Source organism: Leiobunum rupestre, chromosome 9 (assembly GCF_980474605.1).
Source record: "Leiobunum rupestre chromosome 9, qqLeiRupe1.1.hap1, whole genome shotgun sequence".
Lineage (NCBI taxonomy): Eukaryota > Metazoa > Arthropoda > Arachnida > Opiliones > Sclerosomatidae > Leiobunum > Leiobunum rupestre.
The window spans coordinates 55,195,853-55,210,154 of NC_143392.1; the positions used below are offsets into that span (position 1 = coordinate 55,195,853).

The 14,302-nt window shown below is 43.7% G+C and overlaps 8 non-coding genes and 3 pseudogenes across 8 annotated transcripts; all 11 read right to left on the bottom strand.

Annotated features, from left to right (window-relative positions):
- Positions 1–778: 778 nt before the first annotated feature.
- Positions 779–970, bottom strand: LOC149931276 (U2 spliceosomal RNA). Its single transcript, XR_016476201.1, has one exon. It is a non-coding gene; the product is annotated as a U2 spliceosomal RNA (small nuclear RNA).
- Positions 971–2,020: 1,050 nt separating this feature from the next.
- LOC149931277 (U2 spliceosomal RNA) lies at positions 2,021–2,212 on the bottom strand. The gene has a single exon (XR_016476203.1). It is a non-coding gene; the product is annotated as a U2 spliceosomal RNA (small nuclear RNA).
- Positions 2,213–3,277: 1,065 nt separating this feature from the next.
- Positions 3,278–3,469, bottom strand: LOC149931278 (U2 spliceosomal RNA). The gene has a single exon (XR_016476204.1). It is a non-coding gene; the product is annotated as a U2 spliceosomal RNA (small nuclear RNA).
- A 1,065-nt stretch (positions 3,470–4,534) lies between these two features.
- LOC149931279 (U2 spliceosomal RNA) lies at positions 4,535–4,720 on the bottom strand. The gene has a single exon (XR_016476451.1). It is a non-coding gene; the product is annotated as a U2 spliceosomal RNA (small nuclear RNA).
- A 1,503-nt stretch (positions 4,721–6,223) lies between these two features.
- Positions 6,224–6,367, bottom strand: LOC149931280 (U2 spliceosomal RNA; annotated as a pseudogene).
- A 1,069-nt stretch (positions 6,368–7,436) lies between these two features.
- Positions 7,437–7,616, bottom strand: LOC149931281 (U2 spliceosomal RNA; annotated as a pseudogene).
- Positions 7,617–9,037: 1,421 nt separating this feature from the next.
- LOC149931282 (U2 spliceosomal RNA) lies at positions 9,038–9,181 on the bottom strand (annotated as a pseudogene).
- Positions 9,182–10,244: 1,063 nt separating this feature from the next.
- LOC149931283 (U2 spliceosomal RNA) lies at positions 10,245–10,436 on the bottom strand. Its single transcript, XR_016476205.1, has one exon. It is a non-coding gene; the product is annotated as a U2 spliceosomal RNA (small nuclear RNA).
- Positions 10,437–11,503: 1,067 nt separating this feature from the next.
- LOC149931284 (U2 spliceosomal RNA) lies at positions 11,504–11,695 on the bottom strand. Its single transcript, XR_016476206.1, has one exon. It is a non-coding gene; the product is annotated as a U2 spliceosomal RNA (small nuclear RNA).
- Positions 11,696–12,760: 1,065 nt separating this feature from the next.
- Positions 12,761–12,952, bottom strand: LOC149931285 (U2 spliceosomal RNA). Its single transcript, XR_016476207.1, has one exon. It is a non-coding gene; the product is annotated as a U2 spliceosomal RNA (small nuclear RNA).
- A 1,065-nt stretch (positions 12,953–14,017) lies between these two features.
- LOC149931286 (U2 spliceosomal RNA) lies at positions 14,018–14,209 on the bottom strand. Its single transcript, XR_016476208.1, has one exon. It is a non-coding gene; the product is annotated as a U2 spliceosomal RNA (small nuclear RNA).
- Between the last annotated feature and the right edge of the window lie 93 nt (positions 14,210–14,302).

Sequence of the window (14,302 nt, forward strand, 5' to 3'; positions counted from 1 at the left end):
CAGGGAACACGGCGTGCCGGTGGCTGATCTCTTCCTCTCACCCTCTTTTTTTTCATTAACGGGGTATTTGAGTCTTTCTAATAAAATTTGTTTATTTTTAAATATTTTCTTTTACGCTGTTTCTAACTAGTTCGCCAAGGCGATAATTTATCTTCGGTTTTCTCTGGGTCTTTTTTTAAATAAGTGGCAACATGGAACCGTGCTTAATCGATAATTAGAAAAAGTAAGATCTTGATCATACGGAGTTTCCTCCTGCACGCTTACCAGAACAGCTGTAGAGAAGTGTCATGAGATATGGCACTACGAATTGACCGTGGTTGCCGCGTAGTACGCGCCCCGGCATCAGCAACACAAAAACTCGTTTTTTCCAAACCATCCCGCTTTTAACAGTCCCCTATTTCTACAGCGATAGTACCGCAATCCTCGCTAGGTAACTCGATGTAAATAACTTATATGGTGTCCGTTTCGAGAACGGAGTTACCATGGTTTGGGAGGGGTTAATTTTTTTAAAGGGGAAGACGTGTTGCCAATGCGAATGTCGAAAAGCGGCCGGCTGTGAACTCCTAATCATGTCTCCTGTTAGTAACGAAAGTGACTTAAAAAAAACATACCGTTGGTAACGTACGACAGTTAAGGTAAAAAATTACAAAACAAATCCGTCCGAATCTTCAAAATGATCTACTAGCCAATGACGACTTTCCCTCTTATGACGTCAGGAATATATATATATATATATATATATATATATATATATGGTGTTTGATTTTAGATTCATTGAGCGAGGTGGGCCGATCCTGGAAGAACTGCAATACCAGGCCAACCCGTGGCGGAGGTGGAGCAAGCTCCGACCTCTCCGCCGCCGTCCAAAAATAAGTTTAATATCTTGGGCCCCGATGGGACCCGTATCAGATATTAAGCTGATAAGAACAGATACTACACTTTGATCTTAGCCAAAAGGCCGAGAAGCGATAACCGGCAAAGGGGGCTTTGGTGGTTGAAAAAGAAAAAGAGTGAGATTGAGCATTCACAAATTTCATAATTATGTTTAAGCAGATTGCTCGTGGTTGGAGATGACAGCGTGTATAACCATCACGTCTGACCAAAGAAGGTAACTTCTTGATTTCAAACAAAAAGATCGACGGCCATCGAGCGTTTTCAGCCGTCAACGGTAATATCACGCAGAATACATTGGTTCTCGACCCATCAACGACGGTAAGCCGCGTCGAGTGGGGTCATTTCTTGGGAGGGAGGGAGACCACCAGGGAACACGGCGTGCCGGTGGCTGATCTCTTCCTCTCACCCTCTTTTTTTTCATTAACGGGGTATTTGAGTCTTTCTAATAAAATTTGTTTATTTTTAAATATTTTCTTTTACGCTGTTTCTAACTAGTTCGCCAAGGCGATAATTTATCTTCGGTTTTCTCTGGGTCTTTTTTTAAATAAGTGGCAACATGGAACCGTGCTTAATCGATAATTAGAAAAAGTAAGATCTTGATCATACGGAGTTTCCTCCTGCACGCTTACCAGAACAGCTGTAGAGAAGTGTCATGAGATATGGCACTACGAATTGACCGTGGTTGCCGCGTAGTACGCGCCCCGGCATCAGCAACACAAAAACTCGTTTTTTCCAAACCATCCCGCTTTTAACAGTCCCCTATTTCTACAGCGATAGTACCGCAATCCTCGCTAGGTAACTCGATGTAAATAACTTATATGGTGTCCGTTTCGAGAACGGAGTTACCATGGTTTGGGAGGGGTTAATTTTTTTAAAGGGGAAGACGTGTTGCCAATGCGAATGTCGAAAAGCGGCCGGCTGTGAACTCCTAATCATGTCTCCTGTTAGTAACGAAAGTGACTTAAAAAAACATACCGTTGGTAACGTACGACAGTTAAGGTAAAAAATTACAAAACAAATCCGTCCGAATCTTCAAAATGATCTACTAGCCAATGACGACTTTCCCTCTTATGACGTCAGGAATATATATATATATATATATGGTGTTTGATTTTAGATTCATTGAGCGAGGTGGGCCGATCCTGGAAGAACTGCAATACCAGGCCAACCCGTGGCGGAGGTGGAGCAAGCTCCGACCTCTCCGCCGCCGTCCAAAAATAAGTTTAATATCTTGGGCCCCGATGGGACCCGTATCAGATATTAAGCTGATAAGAACAGATACTACACTTTGATCTTAGCCAAAAGGCCGAGAAGCGATAACCGGCAAAGGGGGCTTTGGTGGTTGAAAAAGAAAAAGAGTGAGATTGAGCATTCACAAATTTCATAATTATGTTTAAGCAGATTGCTCGTGGTTGGAGATGACAGCGTGTATAACCATCACGTCTGACCAAAGAAGGTAACTTCTTGATTTCAAACAAAAAGATCGACGGCCATCGAGCGTTTTCAGCCGTCAACGGTAATATCACGCAGAATACATTGGTTCTCGACCCATCAACGACGGTAAGCCGCGTCGAGTGGGGTCATTTCTTGGGAGGGAGGGAGACCACCAGGGAACACGGCGTGCCGGTGGCTGATCTCTTCCTCTCACCCTCTTTTTTTTCATTAACGGGGTATTTGAGTCTTTCTAATAAAATTTGTTTATTTTTAAATATTTTCTTTTACGCTGTTTCTAACTAGTTCGCCAAGGCGATAATTTATCTTCGGTTTTCTCTGGGTCTTTTTTTAAATAAGTGGCAACATGGAACCGTGCTTAATCGATAATTAGAAAAAGTAAGATCTTGATCATACGGAGTTTCCTCCTGCACGCTTACCAGAACAGCTGTAGAGAAGTGTCATGAGATATGGCACTACGAATTGACCGTGGTTGCCGCGTAGTACGCGCCCCGGCATCAGCAACACAAAAACTCGTTTTTTCCAAACCATCCCGCTTTTAACAGTCCCCTATTTCTACAGCGATAGTACCGCAATCCTCGCTAGGTAACTCGATGTAAATAACTTATATGGTGTCCGTTTCGAGAACGGAGTTACCATGGTTTGGGAGGGGTTAATTTTTTTAAAGGGGAAGACGTGTTGCCAATGCGAATGTCGAAAAGCGGCCGGCTGTGAACTCCTAATCATGTCTCCTGTTAGTAACGAAAGTGACTTAAAAAAAACATACCGTTGGTAACGTACGACAGTTAAGGTAAAAAATTACAAAACAAATCCGTCCGAATCTTCAAAATGATCTACTAGCCAATGACGACTTTCCCTCTTATGACGTCAGGAATATATATATATATATATATATATATATATATATGGTGTTTGATTTTAGATTCATTGAGCGAGGTGGGCCGATCCTGGAAGAACTGCAATACCAGGCCAACCCGTGGCGGAGGTGGAGCAAGCTCCGACCTCTCCGCCGCCGTCCAAAAATAAGTTTAATATCTTGGGCCCCGATGGGACCCGTATCAGATATTAAGCTGATAAGAACAGATACTACACTTTGATCTTAGCCAAAAGGCCGAGAAGCGATAACCGGCAAAGGGGGCTTTGGTGGTTGAAAAAGAAAAAGAGTGAGATTGAGCATTCACAAATTTCATAATTATGTTTAAGCAGATTGCTCGTGGTTGGAGATGACAGCGTGTATAACCATCACGTCTGACCAAAGAAGGTAACTTCTTGATTTCAAACAAAAAGATCGACGGCCATCGAGCGTTTTCAGCCGTCAACGGTAATATCACGCAGAATACATTGGTTCTCGACCCATCAACGACGGTAAGCCGCGTCGAGTGGGGTCATTTCTTGGGAGGGAGGGAGACCACCAGGGAACACGGCGTGCCGGTGGCTGATCTCTTCCTCTCACCCTCTTTTTTTTCATTAACGGGGTATTTGAGTCTTTCTAATAAAATTTGTTTATTTTTAAATATTTTCTTTTACGCTGTTTCTAACTAGTTCGCCAAGGCGATAATTTATCTTCGGTTTTCTCTGGGTCTTTTTTTAAATAAGTGGCAACATGGAACCGTGCTTAATCGATAATTAGAAAAAGTAAGATCTTGATCATACGGAGTTTCCTCCTGCACGCTTACCAGAACAGCTGTAGAGAAGTGTCATGAGATATGGCACTACGAATTGACCGTGGTTGCCGCGTAGTACGCGCCCCGGCATCAGCAACACAAAAACTCGTTTTTTCCAAACCATCCCGCTTTTAACAGTCCCCTATTTCTACAGCGATAGTACCGCAATCCTCGCTAGGTAACTCGATGTAAATAACTTATATGGTGTCCGTTTCGAGAACGGAGTTACCATGGTTTGGGAGGGGTTAATTTTTTTAAAGGGGAAGACGTGTTGCCAATGCGAATGTCGAAAAGCGGCCGGCTGTGAACTCCTAATCATGTCTCCTGTTAGTAACGAAAGTGACTTAAAAAAAACATACCGTTGGTAACGTACGACAGTTAAGGTAAAAAATTACAAAACAAATCCGTCCGAATCTTCAAAATGATCTACTAGCCAATGACGACTTTCCCTCTTATGACGTCAGGAATATATATATATATATATATATATATATATATATGGTGTTTGATTTTAGATTCATTGAGCGAGGTGGGCCGATCCTGGAAGAACTGCAATACCAGGCCAACCCGTGGCGGAGGTGGAGCAAGCTCCGACCTCTCCGCCGCCGTCCAAAAATAAGTTTAATATCTTGGGCCCCGATGGGACCCGTATCAGATATTAAGCTGATAAGAACAGATACTGAATTTGTTTATTAAAAAATCAAATTTGGTACAGTACCCTTGTCATTTTTTTCCTGCTTGTTAAATTAAATTAAGTTAGAGCAGGTCATATTTTTCTATTGCAAAAGTTTAAAAACATATTAGTTAGTGATACCATTAAAAGTTTAAAATTTTAATTTTTCACTGAAGATTTTCCTTTTTTCGCTGTTTTTTTAGGAGAGGTGCTGTGTCTGCGTTTGGAATAGGTTTGAAGAAGGTCTGTAACACGGAACTGGAGGTCGTCGATGGAACAATCAAGGGTTCTGATTCCTGAGGGAGGTTCTCTGTCGAGGCGGTTGTAGAAGATTTGTAGTTCGGCGTGCGTCAGTTTGTTAAGGTTTGGTTTGTCCCCCGGCTTCCAGGTATTTGGATCCCACCTGGGCCCGGTGGCTGAAGTGGTCTCGTCGTTGCTGCTGTCGGATTCGGATTGTTCAGGTTCGTTGCTTGTTGTTTCGGGTTTATTTTCAGGTTTATCGGGCTTTGGTGTTGTTTTCAGGGCATCGGAGTATTGGCTGGTTTTGACTGGAGGTTCTACGTTCGTTTTGGAAGGTTCTGGTGACATTAGCGTCCAGCTCTCTTCAGAGCTTTTTGAGTCGTCGGGTGCGGTAAGTATGGGTAAGTTGCTTGATTGATTTTCTTGATTTTCTTCTAGGTTATTGGCTCGAGTGGTGGCGTTGGTAAGTGCGGGTGTTGAACTTCTGGTGGTTACAGGATCCTCTGGTAATACGGGTTTTTCAGTTTCTTTCTTCTCGACTATCTGGTTTTTCTTTTTTTCACAGTCAGAGGCAACGTGCCCCTCCTGCTCGCAAAAGAAGCATTTTTTGGCAACCCCGGTATAATATACCAGGGCCCTGCTACGGCCAAAATAAAGTACGTTAGGAACAGTTTGTTTCATTTTCAATTTTACCACACGATCTCCGTTCTTTATCCCCTTTAATTCTTTATATTCATCGTGGCGATGAGCTTTGATGTCTCCGTATTGCCGCAGGGTTGTCAGAATGGAATCCCATTGGATCCATGATGGAAGCTGTTTGATGGTCAGCCAGACGCCGTCATCCTCGACGCTGGTGACTTTACAGATCTTGTTGTTGATGGTTAATTCTCCGTAGGAGACCGCTTGTTGCAGGAAGGCCAGGGTTGTGAAGGTAAGTAAAAAGGATTCTTTACCAACAGGTTGGAGCGTTTCGATTGAATTAGGTCCGATTTTTCGAAGGAAGGTCTGGGCGACTTCAAGGAAGCCGGCGTCGACGTCTAGACGGGCAGTTCTCTTTTTCACCTCTGCAGCCATGATGGCTTTAGAGGGGTCGTCAGGAGAAGGCAAGTCCCAGGAAGGAACAGCGTCGAATGGTATTGGCAGGAATCAGCCAGGTCAGGATACAGGCGTAGAGACCCGGAACAGCAACGACAGGCAAGTAGCAGCGGCACCAGGATCAGGAACGGCAGCGGAACCAGGATCAGCAACGGAACCAGGAACAGCGGCGGCAGCTTCGGAAGCAGGAACAGGAACAGGCACGTCAGGATACCGGCAGGTAAGTCAGCATCGCAGGAACAGGCTGAGAAGCGTGAACGTCGCTTAACGGCCTTTCGGCCAAGATTTCAGCGAAATAGCTGGGAACAGATACTACACTTTGATCTTAGCCAAAAGGCCGAGAAGCGATAACCGGCAAAGGGGGCTTTGGTGGTTGAAAAAGAAAAAGAGTGAGATTGAGCATTCACAAATTTCATAATTATGTTTAAGCAGATTGCTCGTGGTTGGAGATGACAGCGTGTATAACCATCACGTCTGACCAAAGAAGGTAACTTCTTGATTTCAAACAAAAAGATCGACGGCCATCGAGCGTTTTCAGCCGTCAACGGTAATATCACGCAGAATACATTGGTTCTCGACCCATCAACGACGGTAAGCCGCGTCGAGTGGGGTCATTTCTTGGGAGGGAGGGAGACCACCAGGGAACACGGCGTGCCGGTGGCTGATCTCTTCCTCTCACCCTCTTTTTTTTCATTAACGGGGTATTTGAGTCTTTCTAATAAAATTTGTTTATTTTTAAATATTTTCTTTTACGCTGTTTCTAACTAGTTCGCCAAGGCGATAATTTATCTTCGGTTTTCTCTGGGTCTTTTTTTAAATAAGTGGCAACATGGAACCGTGCTTAATCGATAATTAGAAAAAGTAAGATCTTGATCATACGGAGTTTCCTCCTGCACGCTTACCAGAACAGCTGTAGAGAAGTGTCATGAGATATGGCACTACGAATTGACCGTGGTTGCCGCGTAGTACGCGCCCCGGCATCAGCAACACAAAAACTCGTTTTTTCCAAACCATCCCGCTTTTAACAGTCCCCTATTTCTACAGCGATAGTACCGCAATCCTCGCTAGGTAACTCGATGTAAATAACTTATATGGTGTCCGTTTCGAGAACGGAGTTACCATGGTTTGGGAGGGGTTAATTTTTTTAAAGGGGAAGACGTGTTGCCAATGCGAATGTCGAAAAGCGGCCGGCTGTGAACTCCTAATCATGTCTCCTGTTAGTAACGAAAGTGACTTAAAAAAAACATACCGTTGGTAACGTACGACAGTTAAGGTAAAAAATTACAAAACAAATCCGTCCGAATCTTCAAAATGATCTACTAGCCAATGACGACTTTCCCTCTTATGACGTCAGGAATATATATATATATATATATATATATATATATATATATGGTGTTTGATTTTAGATTCATTGAGCGAGGTGGGCCGATCCTGGAAGAACTGCAATACCAGGCCAACCCGTGGCGGAGGTGGAGCAAGCTCCGACCTCTCCGCCGCCGTCCAAAAATAAGTTTAATATCTTGGGCCCCGATGGGACCCGTATCAGATATTAAGCTGATAAGAACAGATACTTTTAATTGTTTATTAAAAGCTTCGTTTGATTTTACATATTTACATTTTTACATTTGTTATATTTGTTCGCGTTTTTAATTAGTTAAATTAGCGCGAACAAAGTCGGATAAGCTAAAAAAATCAAGTATTTACATTTTCTAATTTCTAGGAGTGTCCAAGTTCATATACGATCAAGGTAAGTATTTGTTTTCTTTTTTTCTATTTTTTCAGGTTTTAAAACATTTGAGTAAAATTAAAAAATTCAGTATGTAACGTAATCTGCGTAAAGATCTTGCTCCGGTGTGGTTTTGGTGGCGCTAGCGAATGTCTTCTCAACGTCTTCTGTCTTGCCTTTCTTTATTGATTTCCCTGGAGAGTTGGTCATTCGTCTTTTGGAGAATTTTTCCTGTTCCTTGTTCATCAGCGCGAAATACACTTGTTTCCTGCGGTCGCCTATTGTTTCGGTAGTCTCGAGGAATTCCCTAAAATCTCGTAGTTCTGCCTGTGAATAGTTCTTTAATTTCTCTAGTTGTTGCGGATGGACATATGTACTGTTGCTGCGTTTCTTGGGCTGGGGTTCCTGGTGGTCGCTGGGTGGGTCCGCCAATTCCGCTGATACCGTTGCGAGCTCTTGCTCCTTGGGTGCCACAATCTTTTCTTGGGTTTCCAAGCTTTCCCCTTCCTGGACGTGCTCGGACCTCTCGGTTGCTTCCTTTCTGGCCTTTTTTGCCTCGCATGCGGACGCCGTATGTCCCTCCTGGTCGCAGAAGAAACACTTCTTCACGACCCCTTGGTAATATACTAGCGCTCGGCTACGCCCAAAAAAAACAACATTGGGTATTTGTTTCTCAATTTTAATTTTTACCGATCTGTCTCCATTTTTGAGTCCTTTCAGTTGAGGGTACTCGTCCAGACGGTGAGCTTTAATGGTTCCATACTGTCTCATGGTGGTGAGGACAGAGTCCCATTGGATCCAGCGAGGTAGGTTTTTTATGGTAACCCAGACGCCGTCATCTTCGACGCTGGTGAGTCGGCAAGGTTTATCGTTGATAACGAGGTCATTGTAGGAGAGAGCCTGTTGCAGGAAGGCCAGGGTTGTAAAAGTTATTAAAAACTTGTCTTTACCAAGAGGTTGTAGCGTGTCAAGGCAGTCACTGCCGAGCTTATCGTGGAAGGTCCGAGCGACGTCCAGGAATCCAGCGTCGACCTGAAGGTGAGCAGTGCGTTTTTTCACCTCCATAGCCATGATGGCTATGGGAGGATCGTCGGATGAAGGCAAGTCCCAGGAAGGAACAGCGTCAAGCAGCAGTGGCAGGAAACAGCCAAGTCAGGATACAGCGTGGAGACCAGGATCAGCAGCGACAGGTAAGTGTCAGCAGGACCAGGACCAGGAACAGCAGCGGAAACAGGACCAGCAGAGGAACCGGAAACAGCAGCGGCAGAAACAGGAACAGGAACAGAGACGTCAGAGTACCGGCAGGTAAGTCAGCATCGCAGGAACAGGCTGAGAAGCGTAAACGTCGCTTAACGGCCTTTCGGCCAAGATTTCAGCGAAATAGCTGGGAACAGATACTACACTTTGATCTTAGCCAAAAGGCCGAGAAGCGATAACCGGCAGAGGGGGCTTTGGTGGTTGAAAAAGAAAAAGAGTGAGATTGAGCATTCACAAATTTCATAATTATGTTTAAGCAGATTGCTCGTGGTTGGAGATGACAGCGTGTATAACCATCACGTCTGACCAAAGAAGGTAACTTCTTGATTTCAAACAAAAAGATCGACGGCCATCGAGCGTTTTCAGCCGTCAACGGTAATATCACGCAGAATACATTGGTTCTCGACCCATCAACGACGGTAAGCCGCGTCGAGTGGGGTCATTTCTTGGGAGGGAGGGAGACCACCAGGGAACACGGCGTGCCGGTGGCTGATCTCTTCCTCTCACCCTCTTTTTTTTCATTAACGGGGTATTTGAGTCTTTCTAATAAAATTTGTTTATTTTTAAATATTTTCTTTTACGCTGTTTCTAACTAGTTCGCCAAGGCGATAATTTATCTTCGGTTTTCTCTGGGTCTTTTTTTAAATAAGTGGCAACATGGAACCGTGCTTAATCGATAATTAGAAAAAGTAAGATCTTGATCATACGGAGTTTCCTCCTGCACGCTTACCAGAACAGCTGTAGAGAAGTGTCATGAGATATGGCACTACGAATTGACCGTGGTTGCCGCGTAGTACGCGCCCCGGCATCAGCAACACAAAAACTCGTTTTTTCCAAACCATCCCGCTTTTAACAGTCCCCTATTTCTACAGCGATAGTACCGCAATCCTCGCTAGGTAACTCGATGTAAATAACTTATATGGTGTCCGTTTCGAGAACGGAGTTACCATGGTTTGGGAGGGGTTAATTTTTTTAAAGGGGAAGACGTGTTGCCAATGCGAATGTCGAAAAGCGGCCGGCTGTGAACTCCTAATCATGTCTCCTGTTAGTAACGAAAGTGACTTAAAAAAAACATACCGTTGGTAACGTACGACAGTTAAGGTAAAAAATTACAAAACAAATCCGTCCGAATCTTCAAAATGATCTACTAGCCAATGACGACTTTCCCTCTTATGACGTCAGGAATATATATATATATATATATATATATATATATGGTGTTTGATTTTAGATTCATTGAGCGAGGTGGGCCGATCCTGGAAGAACTGCAATACCAGGCCAACCCGTGGCGGAGGTGGAGCAAGCTCCGACCTCTCCGCCGCCGTCCAAAAATAAGTTTAATATCTTGGGCCCCGATGGGACCCGTATCAGATATTAAGCTGATAAGAACAGATACTACACTTTGATCTTAGCCAAAAGGCCGAGAAGCGATAACCGGCAAAGGGGGCTTTGGTGGTTGAAAAAGAAAAAGAGTGAGATTGAGCATTCACAAATTTCATAATTATGTTTAAGCAGATTGCTCGTGGTTGGAGATGACAGCGTGTATAACCATCACGTCTGACCAAAGAAGGTAACTTCTTGATTTCAAACAAAAAGATCGACGGCCATCGAGCGTTTTCAGCCGTCAACGGTAATATCACGCAGAATACATTGGTTCTCGACCCATCAACGACGGTAAGCCGCGTCGAGTGGGGTCATTTCTTGGGAGGGAGGGAGACCACCAGGGAACACGGCGTGCCGGTGGCTGATCTCTTCCTCTCACCCTCTTTTTTTTCATTAACGGGGTATTTGAGTCTTTCTAATAAAATTTGTTTATTTTTAAATATTTTCTTTTACGCTGTTTCTAACTAGTTCGCCAAGGCGATAATTTATCTTCGGTTTTCTCTGGGTCTTTTTTTAAATAAGTGGCAACATGGAACCGTGCTTAATCGATAATTAGAAAAAGTAAGATCTTGATCATACGGAGTTTCCTCCTGCACGCTTACCAGAACAGCTGTAGAGAAGTGTCATGAGATATGGCACTACGAATTGACCGTGGTTGCCGCGTAGTACGCGCCCCGGCATCAGCAACACAAAAACTCGTTTTTTCCAAACCATCCCGCTTTTAACAGTCCCCTATTTCTACAGCGATAGTACCGCAATCCTCGCTAGGTAACTCGATGTAAATAACTTATATGGTGTCCGTTTCGAGAACGGAGTTACCATGGTTTGGGAGGGGTTAATTTTTTTAAAGGGGAAGACGTGTTGCCAATGCGAATGTCGAAAAGCGGCCGGCTGTGAACTCCTAATCATGTCTCCTGTTAGTAACGAAAGTGACTTAAAAAAAACATACCGTTGGTAACGTACGACAGTTAAGGTAAAAAATTACAAAACAAATCCGTCCGAATCTTCAAAATGATCTACTAGCCAATGACGACTTTCCCTCTTATGACGTCAGGAATATATATATATATATATATATATATATATATATATGGTGTTTGATTTTAGATTCATTGAGCGAGGTGGGCCGATCCTGGAAGAACTGCAATACCAGGCCAACCCGTGGCGGAGGTGGAGCAAGCTCCGACCTCTCCGCCGCCGTCCAAAAATAAGTTTAATATCTTGGGCCCCGATGGGACCCGTATCAGATATTAAGCTGATAAGAACAGATACTACACTTTGATCTTAGCCAAAAGGCCGAGAAGCGATAACCGGCAAAGGGGGCTTTGGTGGTTGAAAAAGAAAAAGAGTGAGATTGAGCATTCACAAATTTCATAATTATGTTTAAGCAGATTGCTCGTGGTTGGAGATGACAGCGTGTATAACCATCACGTCTGACCAAAGAAGGTAACTTCTTGATTTCAAACAAAAAGATCGACGGCCATCGAGCGTTTTCAGCCGTCAACGGTAATATCACGCAGAATACATTGGTTCTCGACCCATCAACGACGGTAAGCCGCGTCGAGTGGGGTCATTTCTTGGGAGGGAGGGAGACCACCAGGGAACACGGCGTGCCGGTGGCTGATCTCTTCCTCTCACCCTCTTTTTTTTCATTAACGGGGTATTTGAGTCTTTCTAATAAAATTTGTTTATTTTTAAATATTTTCTTTTACGCTGTTTCTAACTAGTTCGCCAAGGCGATAATTTATCTTCGGTTTTCTCTGGGTCTTTTTTTAAATAAGTGGCAACATGGAACCGTGCTTAATCGATAATTAGAAAAAGTAAGATCTTGATCATACGGAGTTTCCTCCTGCACGCTTACCAGAACAGCTGTAGAGAAGTGTCATGAGATATGGCACTACGAATTGACCGTGGTTGCCGCGTAGTACGCGCCCCGGCATCAGCAACACAAAAACTCGTTTTTTCCAAACCATCCCGCTTTTAACAGTCCCCTATTTCTACAGCGATAGTACCGCAATCCTCGCTAGGTAACTCGATGTAAATAACTTATATGGTGTCCGTTTCGAGAACGGAGTTACCATGGTTTGGGAGGGGTTAATTTTTTTAAAGGGGAAGACGTGTTGCCAATGCGAATGTCGAAAAGCGGCCGGCTGTGAACTCCTAATCATGTCTCCTGTTAGTAACGAAAGTGACTTAAAAAAAACATACCGTTGGTAACGTACGACAGTTAAGGTAAAAAATTACAAAACAAATCCGTCCGAATCTTCAAAATGATCTACTAGCCAATGACGACTTTCCCTCTTATGACGTCAGGAATATATATATATATATATATATATATATATATATGGTGTTTGATTTTAGATTCATTGAGCGAGGTGGGCCGATCCTGGAAGAACTGCAATACCAGGCCAACCCGTGGCGGAGGTGGAGCAAGCTCCGACCTCTCCGCCGCCGTCCAAAAATAAGTTTAATATCTTGGGCCCCGATGGGACCCGTATCAGATATTAAGCTGATAAGAACAGATACTACACTTTGATCTTAGCCAAAAGGCCGAGAAGCGATAACCGGCAAAGGGGGCTTTGGTGGTTGAAAAAGAAAAAGAGTGAGATTGAGCATTCACAAATTTCATAATTATGTTTAAGCAGATTGCTCGTGGTTGGAGATGACAGCGTGTATAACCATCACGTCTGACCAAAGAAGGTAACTTCTTGATTTCAAACAAAAAGATCGACGGCCATCGAGCGTTTTCAGCCGTCAACGGTAATATCACGCAGAATACATTGGTTCTCGACCCATCAACGACGGTAAGCCGCGTCGAGTGGGGTCATTTCTTGGGAGGGAGGGAGACCACCAGGGAACACGGCGTGCCGGTGGCTGATCTCTTCCTCTCACCCTCTTTTTTTTCATTAACGGGGTATTTGAGTCTTTCTAATAAAATTTGTTTATTTTTAAATATTTTCTTTTACGCTGTTTCTAACTAGTTCGCCAAGGCGATAATTTATCTTCGGTTTTCTCTGGGTCTTTTTTTAAATAAGTGGCAACATGGAACCGTGCTTAATCGATAATTAGAAAAAGTAAGATCTTGATCATACGGAGTTTCCTCCTGCACGCTTACCAGAACAGCTGTAGAGAAGTGTCATGAGATATGGCACTACGAATTGACCGTGGTTGCCGCGTAGTACGCGCCCCGGCATCAGCAACACAAAAACTCGTTTTTTCCAAACCATCCCGCTTTTAACAGTCCCCTATTTCTACAGCGATAGTACCGCAATCCTCGCTAGGTAACTCGATGTAAATAACTTATATGGTGTCCGTTTCGAGAACGGAGTTACCATGGTTTGGGAGGGGTTAATTTTTTTAAAGGGGAAGACGTGTTGCCAATGCGAATGTCGAAAAGCGGCCGGCTGTGAACTCCTAATCATGTCTCCTGTTAGTAACGAAAGTGACTTAAAAAAAACATACCGTTGGTAACGTACGACAGTTAAGGTAAAAAATTACAAAACAAATCCGTCCGAATCTTCAAAATGATCTACTAGCCAATGACGACTTTCCCTCTTATGACGTCAGGAATATATATATATATATATATATATATATATATATGGTGTTTGATTTTAGATTCATTGAGCGAGGTGGGCCGATCCTGGAAGAACTGCAATACCAGGCCAACCCGTGGCGGAGGTGGAGCAAGCTCCGACCTCTCCGCCGCCGTCCAAAAATAAGTTTAATATCTTGGGCCCCGATGGGACCCGTATCAGATATTAAGCTGATAAGAACAGATACTACACTTTGATCTTAGCCAAAAGGCCGAGAAGCGATAACCGGCAAAGGGGGCTTTGGTGGTTGAAAAAGAAAAAGAGTGAGATTGAGCATTCACAAATTTCATAATTATGTTTAAGCAGATTGCTCGTG